At 50.6% G+C, this 16,345-nt stretch overlaps 1 protein-coding gene across 1 annotated transcript in view; it reads left to right on the top strand.

Annotated features, from left to right (window-relative positions):
• Positions 1 to 8,124: 8,124 nt before the first annotated feature.
• LOC146799785 (fibrinogen-like protein 1-like protein) overlaps positions 8,125 to 16,345 on the top strand; it is a 37,703-nt gene continuing 29,482 nt past the window's right edge. Inside the window, exon 1 of the mRNA XM_085627468.1 lies at positions 8,125 to 8,223. The gene's annotated coding sequence lies outside the window, so the exon portion shown is untranslated. The remainder of the gene's footprint in view (positions 8,224 to 16,345) is intronic.

Raw genomic sequence — 16,345 nt, 5'->3', positions numbered from 1 at the left:
TTGTTCTGATTTTACTCGGGTACCTTCCTCAATTAATAGATTTTCTCGGGTTTTATTTGAATTCTCTCTACCTTTCTCTTCCTGTCTGAGCGCTTTTTCTGTACGTCTATATGATTCTTTACGCCATAATTCAATGGCATCCTTCTGTGACTGTCTGGCTTTCTTTTTCCATAATTCTTCTTCTACTCTCATGATGCTATCTGCATCCCAGGTCCCCGCTGCGGGCCATCTCTGATTTTCTGGCAAATCCTTGGTGTAGTCCACCCATAAATCAAGAAATAGTATGGCATCTAGGCCATGCTTATGATACATAAAGTACCCTGGAGTGTCCCTTGGTGGGATGGGAACAGCTTCTTCGAGTACCCCTTTTCTAGTTTTGATCTGTCTTAATTTCGAAAAGAGCGGCATTTTTAGACCTTATTACTAGAACACACTTTATACAATAAACACAATAATGAACAGTCATTCACACCACAATATATATAACGTATTAAAACATTTAACACTTAACAGTTTTACGAAACGATGATAACTAATAGAACACTAGTTACTGACATAATACTGACACTAGATAATACTTATTTATATGCAAGACTTACTATATATACTGCTAAACAGTACAGATACACTGCTGAAACAGTGCAGACCGGATTTGTGTACCCAAACCCGTCTTGACCGGCACAGACTATGTGCACGTTAAATGCCTCCCCGGCAATGGTACTCACCGGGTAGCTCGGAACGGAAGGCCTCGGAACGGAACTGAAACTGGACTCGACTCGACTGGACTCGGAACTTCGGAACCTGGTGGGCCTCTGTATACCTCGGATCTTGCTCTCTCAGCTAGGCTCTGGTCGGGATACTTCGCACTTCTCACCGCCTCGTCTGGGTGTTGATCGCAGCCTCAGTCGCCCCCGCTTGGCCGGAGGGAGATACAGGAAATCCTGCAGGTACGCGTTTTTGTCCGTTCAGCTGTGGCAGGAGACCGGGCCTGCAACGCACCTCCGGCGCGTGAGATGAGAAAGTGTCCCTATTCGGGCGCCAATTTATGTGGTAAATATTTCATTACCGGTACTATTTTTTATGCGGTAAAGTCTAGTAAGAATAACTCAGTAAATATAAGAGGCAGAATCCGTGGTATTAGAGGTTCTAAAAGGCTTTATTCCTATACAAAGGAAATACAATTCGAATTGCAGGCTTCTATTCCATCACCACGAAAGTTCAGGAAGGAAGGGCATACATTATTGACAGATAATCAGTTTTATAGGAAATGCATTACAGTGAAACAGATGCAAGAGGCGTAACAGCTGATAATACAGATAAAATGTGCATACGTAACTAATAGAGGCGGACATATAGGCGTAACTTAGTAAACGTCATTATACATGATGTCACAAGTGGGTGGATCCATAAAAGAATCCTGCAATGTCAGCAGAAATATTTGGCAGAGATGCGCGCGCAGCCGCATGACGTGTGAATGACGTGCAACTAGAGGGTGAAGGGGACTTGACATTTAGCTCTACATGTGGAGACAGAAGTCTGGGGGGTCATGTCAACCTAATCCCAAATCATATCTAATATCCTATGTTTAAAGAACTGTGTTATCCAAAAGGAAAGGTCTCTAGGATAGAATCTATTCTATACTGACTGTTAGTGCGTGTACAAGCGTCTAAGTGTCTACATGAGATGCGAGGGGGTAGGAATATTCCATGGTAACGGGGGCTATGAATTACTTGCATGAGGACAGCGAGGCCTGGCCCTTTGCACGGTAGCTGGAGGAATGTTTACCTAAACTACTAGACAGGAATGTATCGAATGAGGAGCGGAGCAGATAATCTTGAAGGTGAAATACAGTTTTTGGCAGGCAACAGGCTGGATCAGGCACCGTTAGCCGCGCAGGGAGTAGGACAAAGTTCATGGATACAGATGCAGGCTCAGACTGGAGCTTTCAGAGGCAGAAGGCAGGAAAAGGCTTGATGACAGAATTCTGGGCCTACTCGCCTGAATCTGTAAAATGTGGAAAGTGAACCACATAAAGTCGGTGGCCTTTCATACTTAGGAATGGAATATCTGACCCATTCATGGCGGATCTGAAAGAGGACATGTTGACGGTGGACGCACATATATTTGCGTCTTCAAAACTGGAACTGGAGGGAACATACATGTACTTATAGCATGCACATGGAGCCGTTGGGGTCTACGATAGGGGACATAACTGATCACAAAATTCATATTTCCTCACCTCCTTCGTACTCACTGCACACCATACAGGAGAAAAGTCATGATAGGCCTTTGTTGCTATCTGAGCAGTAATGTTGCTGACGTGGCCTCAGTATCTCGCAATGTTCCATCAGAGCACACCACTATGCCTCCCTGCCCGGCTTGGGAACCGGTCCGGGGGCGTCTCACAGTCTGCGTCCACTATCGCGCCGAATTTCACTTCACCGTCAGGGTCAGAGTTCCAGTTTTCCCCAAATTCTGGGAATGTGTCCACCCACTCCCGAGGCATTAGATGCAGGGAACAAGAAATGCACCTTTACCCGGTAGACCACCTGGAGCTGTGCAGGGAACATCAGACGGTACCGCAAGTTGAGGTTTCAGAGCCTTTTTATTAACTGCCGAAAATGTTAGTCGCTGTTCCTTGACCTTTAGGGTGTAGTCTGTGAAAATTGGGTGACCTTCAAAGTTCGGCAGGCCCTTCACTCGCACCTGTTGTGATATTGCGTCCCTGTCTCTATTAGTAAACAGCAGGGCGATAAGGACTCTTGGCGGCACACCTCAGCTCGGAGGCTGAGCCAGCACTCTGTGTGTCCGTTCAATTGTAAAAAACTGTGACAACTGTTGTTGATGCATAATCTTACTAAGCTATTCCTCAAGTAATAGTACCGCCGATTTTCCCTCTGCCTTTTCAGGGAATCCTACCAAGTGCAGGTTTTTTCTCCAAGATCTGCCCTCGTCATCTTCAACTTGATCTTCAAGCCGGATGGTTCACTTTTGGAGGAGGGATGCTGTCTCTCAAAGGGTCACAGCCTCAGATTGCAGGTCGGCCACGTTACCCTCTGCAGTGGTTACGTGGTCCATGCGACCTCGAAGATCTGCCCAAAGTAGATTGACGCTGATGACCACCGAGTCTATTTTGGTGACCAATTCTCTTTGTGTATCCTGGATGGCCGCCATTAGGTCAGATAACGTGGGTTCTCTTACTTGGGCATTCACAGGAGGCTGTTCAGTAAGTTTTCTGTGCACCTCGTCCGTGTTCCCTGCCGATGTAACTGAATGGGTGTTGTTGTCTATTTTGTTGTTTTGCATCGGTTTAGCAACTTTATCGTTTCCCATGTTGCATGCACTCGGAGAATGTCACACCCAGAGTGTGGTCAGGGCCCACTTGTTTGTGCCCGGGCCCTCCTTTCAGGCACCACAGCACCTGCAGCCCGCAGCAGTCTGTAGGTATGACGATGGTAACAGGACAACAGGTAAGTGGTTAACAGAGGCGAGGCTTCAAAGTCCCCTGCATTTGTTTGCTATAAACAAGCCCAGGGCAGAGCATTCCAGCGGCAGCCGGCAGTTGAGGGTGTTCATGCCATGGTGTGTTCATACACTTTAATTGCAGAATAGTACAGGCTGCTGCCTTCATGTTGTGGATTATTGTAGCTCTACAAGGCCCAGAGCATGTGTCCGGCGGTCAGGGTCCCTTCACAGCCAGCACTGGGTCCAGGAGGGGGTGGAAGGCCACAGTCTCACCCAGCAACTTATCTATTGTACCAGGCAGTCAAACGATGCAGGGCAATGTCCCTCCCTACCTCACATCCGCGTCGTGGCCGCTGCTGCTGTCCATAATCCTTATGAACTGCAAATGGGGGGAGCCACACTGGAGGAAAGTCAGATGGGTCTCATGTGCTACACCGCGTCTGTGGCCTCCGCTTATTGCATATGGGGACAGCCTCCCAGGACGATAGTCGCGTGGGCATCACAGGCCACGTGACATTAGCGCAGTCCTCAGGGCAGGCCGAGATCTTCTGGGGTCCAGCTCCGTCACAGTCCTCTCGGGGCACACCGGCGCAGGCAGCCTCCTGCCGGTGCGCTGAAGAGTCGGAATGCTGTCTTCTGGGTCTCTTGGGCAGTGGAGAACAGCCAGGGCGGGCAGTATCTAGCTGATCACCCAAGGGCAGGGTGCGCCTTCATTCGCCCTCGATAGCCATACAGAGCGACGGGGGATCCCGGCAGCAGGAGTCACAGTCCTTGAGGTCCCTCGCAGGCTGTCCAGGCAGCTCCCACCTCGGCCGCTCAATCCCCTCCACACAGGGGTTCTGCCCTCAAGTCCGGCCGGGGCACACGTTACTCTAGTGGGCCCCGTCTTGTGCCGCAGATGTGAGTCCAGGGCAGATTTCAGCGCACCCGGTGCGCAACAGCTGTAAACAGGTCGTTGGGGGGTCTGATTACTTTGAATGTTCAGTGCACAGCAGGATTTTAAACGATTTATGGAGTATGCGGTGGAGCCTCGCTAGAGCGCATCCGCCATCTTGGCCGGCCAAGCCCGCCCCTCTTTTATCCTGTCATGATATGCTGATTGGTAGAGCGCACCATCACTTGGGAGGGTGTCCTGGCGCTGAGCAGGCATGAGTCTAGGCACATCTAGGGCCTATGGGATTACTCGAAAAGCCAGGTCTTCAGCTTCTTGCGGAATTTAAGGGGTGAGAAGGCTCTTATCTGTAGCAGCAGATTGTTCTACGCTTTAGGAGCGATGTGGGAGAAGCCTCGACCGTCAGGGTTTATCGTATGCACTGGATGTGTGCAAGTAGCAGTCCGGATGAGCGGAGGCGTCTGGAAGGTTTGTGAAAGCAGATACGATTGTTGAGGTGTGCTGGGTCAGTGTTATGTAGCGCCTTGAAAGTGTGGGCGAGGAGTTGTGCTCGTTTGTGAATAGGGAGCCAATAGAGCTCCTTCAGGTGTGGTGTGCTGTGAAGGCTGCGTGGGGGGGTGATTCCGCCCGCCGGGTTCTGAATGGTCTGCTGCCTGCTGGTGAGTTTTTTGTTGATTCCGGCATAGTGTGTTCCCGTAGTCCCGCCTGCTTTTGACCAGTGTTCATGACGGTTTCCCCTGGGGCGGATTGGGAGTCATTTGAAAATCTACCTCTGCATCTTCAGGGTATGGAAGCATGAGGCGGTGATGGCCTAGACTTGGGTGGTCATGTTGAGTTTGCGGTCGATGACAATCCCGAGGTTCGTGGCATGCGTGGCTGTGGGTGTCAGTCCTAACTCTGTTGGCCACCAGGTGGAGTCCCACAGTGAGGTGTTCTTCCCGAAGATCACGATTTTGGTCTTGTCGATTATCAGCTTTAGACAGTTGATCTTCATACGGTTGGACATTTTAGCCATGCAGGCGTTGAACTTGATCCGGGTACTTACTGTCTTGTCCGTAAGGGAGAGAATTGGTTGCTTGTCATCGGAGTACGAGAGGGCATTGATATCATGAGAGCAGAGGTATTTGGTAAGGTGTCTGTTGATGTTGAAGATCTTGGCCACGAATGGTAGCAAGGAGGTCTGTCGGTACTTGATAAGCATTGAAGGGTCCACAGAGGGTTTCTTCAGCAATGGGAGGACAGTTGCAAGTTTCCAAGCATCTGGGGAGGCGGTAGAAGATGTGGAGGCATTCAGCATGGTGCTGATGAGTCCTCTGGAGTAGAGGTGGCGGCAAAGCAAACACAAGGAGATGATGGACGGATCTCTGAAACTTTTCAGACACTCACCCCCAGTCACAGATCTGGGTCGAATCCATCATCGTTCTTTAGCTCACTTCACCACCCTAGTTTACACCCAGCCATATGCAAATCAGTCTGTCCCTGTGCCTCATGGGATCAGTCCAGCCGGAACTGTCAAGTCATGTCTTCCCTGGACCGGAAACAAGCATCCTGGGACCGGTTTTGGGGTTTCACCCCTCTTCTACCAGGATAGCTTGATTCCAGTGGCACAGTGAGCAAGGTGCCCATGTCTGGGCATACCCTGCCAATCTTAGGGCAAAAAGAGCAAACACAAGGAGATGATGGACGGAGCGCTGAAACTTTTCGCCCCCCCCCCCCCATCACAGATCTGGGTTGAATCCATCATCGGTCTTTAGCTCACTTTGCCACCCCAGTTCAGACATGGCGATATGCAAATCAGTCCTGACCCTGTGCCTCATGGGAACAGTCCTGACCGAACTGCCAAGCCAGGTCCTCCCTGGACTGGAAACAATCATCCTGGGACCGGTTACGGGCTAACAGTTCTCATCAGCCAGGCTTGCTTGAATCCAGTGGCAAAGTGAGCAAGGGACTCGCGTCTGGGCATACCCTGCCAACTTATGGCGAACAAAGCGTACAAAAGGGGGTGGTGATGGACGGAGCATCAGAACCAATCAAACACTCACACCCAGTCAACAGATCTGGGTTTGATCCATCACCATTCTTTAGCCCACTCTGCCACCCCAGTTCAGACATGGCCATATGCAAATCAGTCTGACCCTGTGCCTCATGGGAACAGTCCAGCCCCAACTGCCAAGCCATGCCTTCCCTGGACCGGAAACAAGCTTCCTAGGACCGGTTTCTGGCATTTCAGCCGTCTTCAGCCAGGTTTGCTTGAATCCAGTGGCAAAGTGAGCAAGGGACTCGCGTCTGGGCATACCCTGCCAACTTAGGGCGAACAAAGCAAACACGAAGAGATGTTGGACGGAGCGCTCTCCCCAGTCACTGGGTGGAGGTACTCAGCATGGTTGTGCGCATGGTAATGGTGAGTTACAGTCCTCTGGAGTAGGCATGGTGGGGGCACGAGGCCCCTGAGTGGATAGCCTTCATGGCGGTGGCTGCTTCTTCTGGGGTGATGTTGTGCCACGTGTTTAGCATCGGCTCTTTGGATAAGATCGGGAGGCGTTGGACGAGGTTTGCTGGGTCCAGTTGCAGGTTCGGCTTGCTGTAAATGGTGCTGAAGAGTTGAGAGAGTTTGTTGCAGAGGTCCTGCGAGGGGGGATTGAGTGGCAGGCGGCTGATGGGGAGGTGAAATCTTTCACAATGGTGAAGATGTCTTCGCTGCCGTTGGTATTGATGTGGCTTGTTTGTGGTCCAGATCATTTGGTGATTTCTTGACCAGAAGTGGCTGCAGGTGGAAGAAGCCCCTCATGCAGCTGCTCCTCTTCTTCCAGGGTTGTGCCCTCCTTGTAAGTCCCGGGGTCCTCTCCTTCTTAGCTCTTCGCTTCGCCCCCCCACCCAGCCTTCCATGGCTTGTTCAAGGCTCTTGGAGTCCAGAATGGCCACCATCCAATCCCCTCCTGGGATATATTCGAGTCTTGACTCTAGACACTATATGAAGCTCCTTCTCACATTCCCCTCCCAGAGGAGACATTTGCTTCTGCCGAGACCATGTGCTGAGGTGTCTGTCGGATCCTCGCTGCTCCACTGCTGCAGCGTGTTCTCTGTGACAAGTAGGATAGCCTTGAAAAATGTAAACTGTAGTCCGATTTAGAAGTCCTAACAATGGGTTCTGATTTCATCACTACAATATAAAGGTCTCTGACGTCGACGTGATGTGCTCTGCTCACAGCCTCAAATACAAAAGTACTTCGGGCTCTGCCCATGGGGCTGCCCTGGCATCAGTGAAGGGGCAGGGAGGCTGGTATGGTGGGTCTGCTCAGGTAAGACGCATGCAGTGGTTCTGCTGGTCAGGTAAGTAGCACGGTGTGGCCACACTGCCCAGGTAAATGACATGATGGGGCCGCCGCCTAGGTAAGTAGTTTGATGCGGCCCTACTGCCCAGGTGAGTAGCTTGCTGTGACCCTGCTGTATAAGTGAGTAGCTTGCTGTGACCCTGCTGTATAAGTGAGTAGCTTGTTGTGAACCCGCTGCCCAGGTAAGTAGCTTGCTGTGGCCCCTCTTCCCAGGTAAGTAGCTTGCTGTGGCCCCGCTGCCCAGGTGAGTAACTTGCTGTGACCCCGCTGTATAGGTGAGTAGCTTGCTGTGGCCCCACTGCCCAGGTAAGTAGCTTGCTGTGACCCCGCTGCCCCTTGCCTCCTCTGCAGACCTGGGCACCGTCACTGACCCCACTCCTCGGCCCGCAGGGGCTCTGCAGGTGAGTCACTGGAAGGTGATGTGTGCCAGGGCAAAGTCCTGCCAGGGAGTCACCGCCGGAGGAGGCAGAGTCCGAGCTCTCAGACGCTGGTCCAAGGCAGGTGACGACGGCAGCAGCACACCTGGACGCGCAGGTAAGATTGGAGCAGCCTCTGGCACCGGTGCCACGTCTGGGGGGGCAGAGCTGGGCACCGGGACGAGGGCACGGGCCGCTTCAGGGGTTGGGGGGAAGTAACGGGCCCCACGTGCCGGATCTGCTTTGGGAATGTGGAGCTGTGTTCCACGCTATGGCTACCTTGACCGATAGATGCCAAGGTTTGTGCCAAGGAAACCACCGCCCCAGGCCTGGACGAGTCCGCTGCGTCTCCAGGCGCTCCAGGGCCTGCGCCTAGAGGATGCATCATCTGTGTTAGGCGCTGAGAAGCCTTTGCACCCACCTGCCTTAATTACACCTTAAAGTGAGGGTGTATTATACGGTTTACTTAAGGGGCAGTCCCGGCTGGTGCTGTCCGGACTCCCGTAAGTGGGGCAGCCTCGCTGGACGATGATGGGGCCCTGTTCCCGAGGCCTCAGTGTCAGTGCTGAGGTCAAGGGCCCACCACAGAGACCAGTTAGATACCATGGACTCCGCCCCCCGAGGCCTCACCGGCTCTGACACCCGTAGACTGATAATGCCTGTATTCCGGGATCAGGGGCAGAGGCCACAAAACGAGAGCTTCGCAGTCCTTCCCCACATAGTCATTTGTTAAGATAAGATATTTTTTCTCAGAAATATAGTGTCTTTCTTAACACGAAGCCGCTGTGCCCTGCGAACAAGTACAGCCTGGCAGCGGCAGTGCAGCGTCCCTCACACAGAGCAGGTACAGCAGCAGTCCAAGCTTCTTTCATTTAGAACAGGTGCAGCCTGGGAGCAGTGCAAGCTTCTTTCATTTAGAACAGGTACAGCCTGGAGCCTTAATTATGAGTGAATAATTTTTTTCACTGAAAAACGTGTGGATTAGAGGCAAGATGGCGGCCACGCTGATGGCCGGTTGAGGGGCTGCTCCTCGCTCCCTTCAATCTTGCTACGGATGCTGTGACCTTGCTGATCTGCTTAGCTGAAAGTGAAGAGAACGAACTGTGAAACTCCTGATGTGCTGGCAGATATTGATACTGCTAAAAACCCCTCACTGGTTGCCCTATTTAAGGGTGTTTGATTACGGAGGGCGAGCTATGGCTTCTAAAATCGTACCTCGTACAGCGGCACCGCAGAGCGGCACGCCAGTTAAAACACGGCTTGCCGCTACTACTGCTTTAAACAAAAACACTTTGGGCAATAAAGCTCCGCTCAGCCCAGCAGGGCCCCGGCAGCAGAATCACTCACCCCCAGCAGCCGTGTTGGTGTCGGAATCTCCGGGGCAGGGTCCAACGGGCTCAATGGATGACCCTCAAGGGGGAGACAACGTGCCAAATCCGGCTATACCGGCGATGTTCACACAAAAAGCGAATAAAAAAAACCGAAAAGACGAGACTGCTGCTCGGTTGATTCATGGTGACGAACCTGACGTCTGGGAAAATATTGGAAGTTCTGCAATAGCGGTGAGCAGGGAAAGCGCAAAATCGGGGGCAGTGAAAGACATTGCTGAGACTCTAGTGCCAATATCGGCAACCGTTATCATAGCATACATCAGTACATAATCATAATAAAACACATGACACTGAATGTAAGTGGAGAAATATTGCTGCAGGTTTATTAGCATAATAAATATGCAAACACGGTGGGTTATCTTACGGGCGATCCCAGGGCAGGCCAGCCCCATGCCGCCTGCCCGTCTGATAAGCCTAGAGTCACCATGGCAACGCCAATTGGTGACCACCAAATGTTGGGAGGGTCCACCCCTCCCATCCGTGGACCTCCAGTCCACATGCTTCACCACGCCCCCCCGTGATGGGTGGGCGGAGCATACATGGCAGCCCCCGGTTGCTCAGACCCACAACCGCCTGTCGGTTAGCGGGGCGCCGTAGGTCTTCCAGTGGACACGCTAAAAGATCCCTGGGTATCCTGGCTTAGCACCACACGGTGCTGCTGCATGCTATACCCCTTGGTATGTGCAGACCCTGGATCGCCCTGTAACTCCTCCTGCAACACAAAAGTGAAAGTTGTTAGAAAAACCTTCCCCCCCCTTCTTGTCCCTCCTGATGCCGGGTAAGCGGATGGGCGGGCAAGGCAAACGAGCGGACAAGAGGGCGAGGAGGGGGCGGGGACCGAATATGTACCCCCCCCTTGGCTCCTCCCCGCCGGAAGCAGCTACCTGACTGGGGTCTCCCTAGGTCAAGCCCAGGGACACGACCTCCCACCCCTGTGCCTTCCTGTGGCACTAAGGCGGCCGCCCTCAAGGGGGCGGGCCGCTGCGCAACCCCCACCCCGGGCAGCCTTACATAGTGCCAATATCGGCAACCGTTATCATAGCATACATCAGTACATAATCATAATAAAACACATGACACTGAATGTAAGTGGAGAAATATTGCTGCAGGTTTATTAGCATAATAAATATGCAAACACGGTGGGTTATCTTACGGGCGATCCCAGGGCAGGCCAGCCCCATGCCGCCTGCCCGTCTGATAAGCCTAGAGTCACCATGGCAACGCCAATTGGTGACCACCAAATGTTGGGAGGGTCCACCCCTCCCATCCGTGGACCTCCAGTCCACATGCTTCACCACGCCCCCCCGTGATGGGTGGGCGGAGCATACATGGCAGCCCCCGGTTGCTCAGACCCACAACCGCCTGTCGGTTAGCGGGGCGCCGTAGGTCTTCCAGTGGACACGCTAAAAGATCCCTGGGTATCCTGGCTTAGCACCACACGGTGCTGCTGCATGCTATACCCCTTGGTATGTGCAGACCCTGGATCGCCCTGTAACTCCTCCACAGCCTTGGGAGTGGCCACCGTCACTACCAGGGCCCCCCACCAAGGTAGACCTATTTCCTTACAACCTGCTGCAGCCAAAGCTTCCCCTAGGCCCAGTAGGTCCAGTCTATTCGCAACCCGCAGCTGCCAAGGCTTCACCAAGGTCAAGTAAAATTAAATTCATGCCTAGCGTGGAGAGGTGCACCCCATCACCCTCCAGACACCCTGTTGATTTGGCGTGTAAAAGGCCATGCCTGATGAAGCCAAAGCCTCTTAGCTCAGTGAACTTGCACATGGCGCTATTAACTTTTCTCCTTGACACCTCAATGGCTTCTCCTGAGCGGGCTCCTTGCCAAGGTAGCCTATTACTAACAGCCTGCTGCAGCCAAAGCTTCCCCTAGGTCCAGTAGGAAAAGAACCGTGCCTAAACTAGGGAGGTGCACCCCATCTCCCTCCCGGCACCCTGTGGACTTGGCGTGTATAAGACCATGCCTGATGAAGCCAAGACCTCTTTGCTCTGCGCAACTGCGCATGGCTCCTGGTAGGCCATCATACCTACAGCATACTGATACCGGGCTTCTCCCAGGTCCAGTCAAAACAAGTCTACGCCCAACCGGGCCGGCGGCCAGCGTGCACCATCAGGACAGGTTCCCCCAACCTTTCTAAACTCCTCCGTGGATTTGACTGAAATGACCTTAAACCTAAATAGGCGATGGTCCAAAGTTGCCTTTGCATGGCTAAATAACAATCCCTTTGCCAAGACACTCCTGCCTGGCAGTGCCCAGCCTGCCTTCCTTCCTCTTTCACTCCGTTGGAGTATGCCCATCGTATTCCATCAGTCACCACCAAATGTAAAGCCTTGCCCTCCCAAAATTCTGCTAGTATACCAGGGAGAGACAGGTCAGAGTGACCCCAGAGGAGAACAACGTGTAAAATGCTTCTCTATTTGAATACTGGAAAAGCCAATTGGTCTCCAACAGATTTATAGCTTAAAGTGTTCCCCCGGTGCTTCCCTTAATCATATGGACCATAGGCCCCTGTTGGAAGGCCACTTCCACAACCTGCATAGCTGCCAGCCAGTGCTGTAGGGCGGGCGAAGTTACCCGGTACTGATGCTCGCAAAGGTACCTGTTTCGCCAAACTCAAGGGCGTGCTACTCAGTGAGCAACCAGACTCTGCCCTAGTACCCAGAGGTCAAACCCAAGCCCCTCCAAGTTCTGCTGCTTCACCTGCCTGTTAACACGAATCCCAGGGCAGACCACCGGCCTATAACCCATGCTTGGCCATGCCTGAGCTAAAATACCTCTGAACAGCCTGACAACAGGCTAACCACCAGCATTGCGTTCTGAATGTTTCTGACACTGCCAAGAAACATGCGCATAACTAAAGCAACTGGCACCATGCCATAAAAGTAACAGTTCAGCCTTCTATGAAACAAACGTGCCCTTGTGGCGATCAGAGTAGTGCTCCCTCCAAGCCAGCAGCCCTAACAGGCAACCCGCACCCTCTTGGCACTGGCACACCCCCGCCACAGCTGCCCTCGAGTGCCTGGTCGTGTGAGGCCATAACCTATGTTTCATCACTGCGTCATACCGGGGTATGATGACCCATCTAACTCTACTGCTGAGTGCCCATTGCACCATCGCAAGTATGCCTTTGCCTGCTCAGAGTCTGGCTGTAAAGTTGGAAGACATTGACCCCCCAGCCCAGGGCGAAGATGGCAGCATTACAGTATCTGGTGCTATAGACGGTCCCCGTACCCTGATGGGACAGAATGCAATTCCCTTGCTCCTGTTGAGCACGAAACCAAAACCAATTGCTCACCCTGGTTTAATACCTTCCTGCTGCTAATCATTTCCTAGCTGAATGTTGACAAATCCATGTTCTGTAATGGCACTACTTCGCCGCCTGCACCATTCTGCCAGTGCCGAAAAGACCTTTGTCATGCTGCCTGGCCTCATCAATCATGCCCTGTTCTAGTAGCCCCAATTCATTCAGCTGTTTTACAGGGCTCTGAGCCTGTATGTCAATCTCTCTCTGAAGGTATTCTGGGCGTTGAAGTCCTACTTGCAGATACAATCGAACGGCCTATTGATAATGCTTCTTTAGCATGCGTGTGTGATAGCGGAGATGTCAGAAATGTTATAAAAGAGAATGCAAGGATTCTACTGTGGTGGACAATCAGAATCATCCGGATCTTTGTGAGCCGCCTGACAAAATATCGAATGCAGACAACTTTTTTTCTTTGTCAGACCATTCCTCAGATGAGAGCCTTGTAGAAGATGGGCTTGAGGAAGCGAGTTCTGGGGAGGGTGGAGATAAAGCGGCAAGGCCCTCAATTGGTCTGGTCACAGAGAACGCAATATGTGGTACGACTTCAGCAGAGGGAGCAGAAAGATTGAGCCCACCTGGGTCAGATGCATCACTCTCTTGGGATTATGAGGGCTCACCGAATACAATAGTTCCCCCTTTAGAAACTCATCCATTTGCATTTGTTGAGGATGGTGCAGTAAGGAGCAAGACTGGAGAGATAACGCTGTCAACTATTTATGACCTGATTACGGCACAAACCCAGGCTGAGAGTTTACATATGCTAAACTCATCTAAGAAATTGCAGAACTCAATACGGAGGGTTGTGAAGACATGTGCGGACATGTCTAATAGAATTCGCGAGGCTGAAACACGGATTTCTGCTCTGGAGGATGACCTTACTACGCAGAGAGAAATTGCAGGTTCTCTGAAAGCTCATCGGGACGATCTACAGTGGAAACTGACCGATTTAGAGAATCGTGTAAGGCGCAACAATCTTAGAATTTTGGGGGTTCCCGAAGATAAAGAAGTTGCGGACCCACGCAAGTTTGTAGCTGAACTATTGGGAGAGGCTTTTCCGGAGCTGTCACAATGGGACCGGCAGGTAGAGATACAGCGAGCGCATCGTTTCCCAGCTAGTCAGAGAAAGAAGTTGGGACAGAGTACTCTTTATCCTTGTGCAATCCTTATATCATCAAATAACTTTCTGGCTCGTGAAGCCCTTTACGATCTGGCACATCCTACCAAAAAGGGCCATGCGAAGGATTGTGATTTCTTTGTAAGGCCCGATTTTTGCCAGTCCACAGTTGATCTTCGTTGGAGGTTGCGGCAGCTGATCCCACAGTTTCAGGCCAAAGGTGCTCAGGTTTTCCTCCAGAATCCGGCAAGGCTGAAGATTATTGCTAAAGGGCAGGAGTTTCTGCAGTCCTTATAAATCCCAATTGATGACTGTAATATTCTCTTCAATAACTGGTTATGAATGGGCTATGTGTATTGACAGTTGGTCATATTTACCCGTCTGAATATGATACGAAAAGTAGACTTAATATTGTTTGGGTGAGGAGGGGAGGGGGGGGGGGTGTCCGACTCTGCATCACAAGGGACCATGGTCCCAATGCCTCATGGGGGTGGTAGGGTGTTTTTTGGAATGAGGGGGGGGGAGTGGGGTAGGGATTGTTTGTGTTGGGTGGGGGGGCTAAGGGAGATAGGGGGGATCTAGGGGTGAAAATTGCAGCAGTAGATGATTTCTTTTTGTACTGGTATGGAGGGACTTCCTCAATTTGTTTTGATAGTGTTAATCTGGAATTAGAAACAGTATGTTTAAGTCTGAAAAAGAAAGAGTATAAGGGGGAGAGTATTGGAGAAGAAGTAGCGTTATATTAGAAATAACTATCATAATATAAATGGGTAAACTCTCAGTATGTTCTCTTAATATATGCGGGCTGAAGGGTTCTAATAAGAGGCGGGTCCTGGCTAGGGTAATTCAGGCGTTATCCTGGGATATTTTGTGCTTGCAAGAGACACATATATCATGGTCGAACCGAGGATGGCTTAAGGCTTTGGTTATGGACTTGGTTGCTTGCTCACGTCAGTCAATAAACTCGAGGGGGGTCGCTATTCTATCTAAGAAGGGGGCAGTAATGGTTAGGAAATTTAAGGAGGATAACTGGGGGCGTTGGGTATTGGTAGAAGTTATTTTTAATAGCAAAATGTTTACAATCGGCACTGTCTATGGTCCAAACTTAGATGATTCTGAATTTTTTGATAAGATTAACTTAGAACTGTCTACCTGGACTCAACCGTTTATAATTTGTGGGGACCTAAATATACATTTGGATGGGGGTTTGATGTAGTTGGTAATCAGGCTTATCACGGCAGGAAGCCAAGAGCATATAAAAGTCTGCGTAGATTTATCCTGGATCAAGGACTATTTGATGCATGGAGTAGACTTAATGTTGACCAATCAGGCTATAAGTTTTTTTCAGCCCCCCATAAAAAAAATGGTTCGTTTGGACTACTTTCTTGTTTCTTATTCCTTGTTGGGGAAGGGGAATATATTTTCCTTGCCAAGGTTTATTTCTGACCATAACCCTTTAGTCTTAAAGATCGAGCTTGATACAGTTACCCCACGGAAATTCGAGTGGACATTTGATAGAAAACTGTTGTTTGATTTGGAGTACTGCAATCGCATTAAGGACTGGTTAACTTGCTTTTTTGAGATCAATAGGAACTCTGCCTCACAAGACATGGTATGGGACGCATTTAAGGCGGGGCTTAGGGGCGAGACCCTTAGTTTTGCTGCCCAAAAACACAAAAATATGAAGGCAGTTTTGCAAATGCGTATCAGTGAGTTAAGTAATAGTGAATGTGAGTTGGATGAAAAAATTAAAGAAGGAGTGGATCTGACCGAGACACTGAGAAAGCTTGCAATTAATAGATCTATACTATTCCAACAGTTTGCTGAGGAGGTTGCTGCAAAGTTTCAGCTTTATAAGAGGGAATGTTATGAGTACGGGGAGCAGACCGGAAGAGTCCTTGCCAATCGACTCCGCCAAAGAGAGGTGCAAAATAAAATTATTAAAATCAAAGACACTCAGGGAATGCTTCAGGAAACGCCTCAAGGGGTGAGGAAAGCCTTTCAAATCTTTTATGAGGATTTATATCTTAATGAGGAAACGGACAAGGCAGAGAGCTATTTAGCAGGGATTGAGTCCTTCTCCTTAACAGAGGAACAGAAAGATATGTTATCAGAGACAATTACACTGGAGGAAGTGGAGACTGCCCTCCTCTCACTTCCGTGTGGCAAGGCAATGGGCCCTGATAAAATTCCACTGGAGTTTTATATTAAGTTTAGGGCGAATTGGGGTTAGAGCTACTGGCTCTATTTCAAAATGCTTTTGAAGGACTCCCGCCGGATTCATGGTCCAAAACGATAATCATGGTTTTTAAGAAGAAGGGGAAGGAGGGGCTTCAGCTTGGCTCATACCGGCCCATTTCTCTAATAAATTCAGATAGTAAAATCTATTCAAAACTCCTTGCTAGGAGAATAGCTAAAG

Source organism: Triturus cristatus, chromosome 9 (assembly GCF_964204655.1).
Source record: "Triturus cristatus chromosome 9, aTriCri1.1, whole genome shotgun sequence".
In the NCBI taxonomy this organism is placed as follows: domain Eukaryota; kingdom Metazoa; phylum Chordata; class Amphibia; order Caudata; family Salamandridae; genus Triturus; species Triturus cristatus.
Note: the sequence above shows the minus strand (reverse complement) of the source record. Positions and strands in the feature narration are given on the sequence as shown.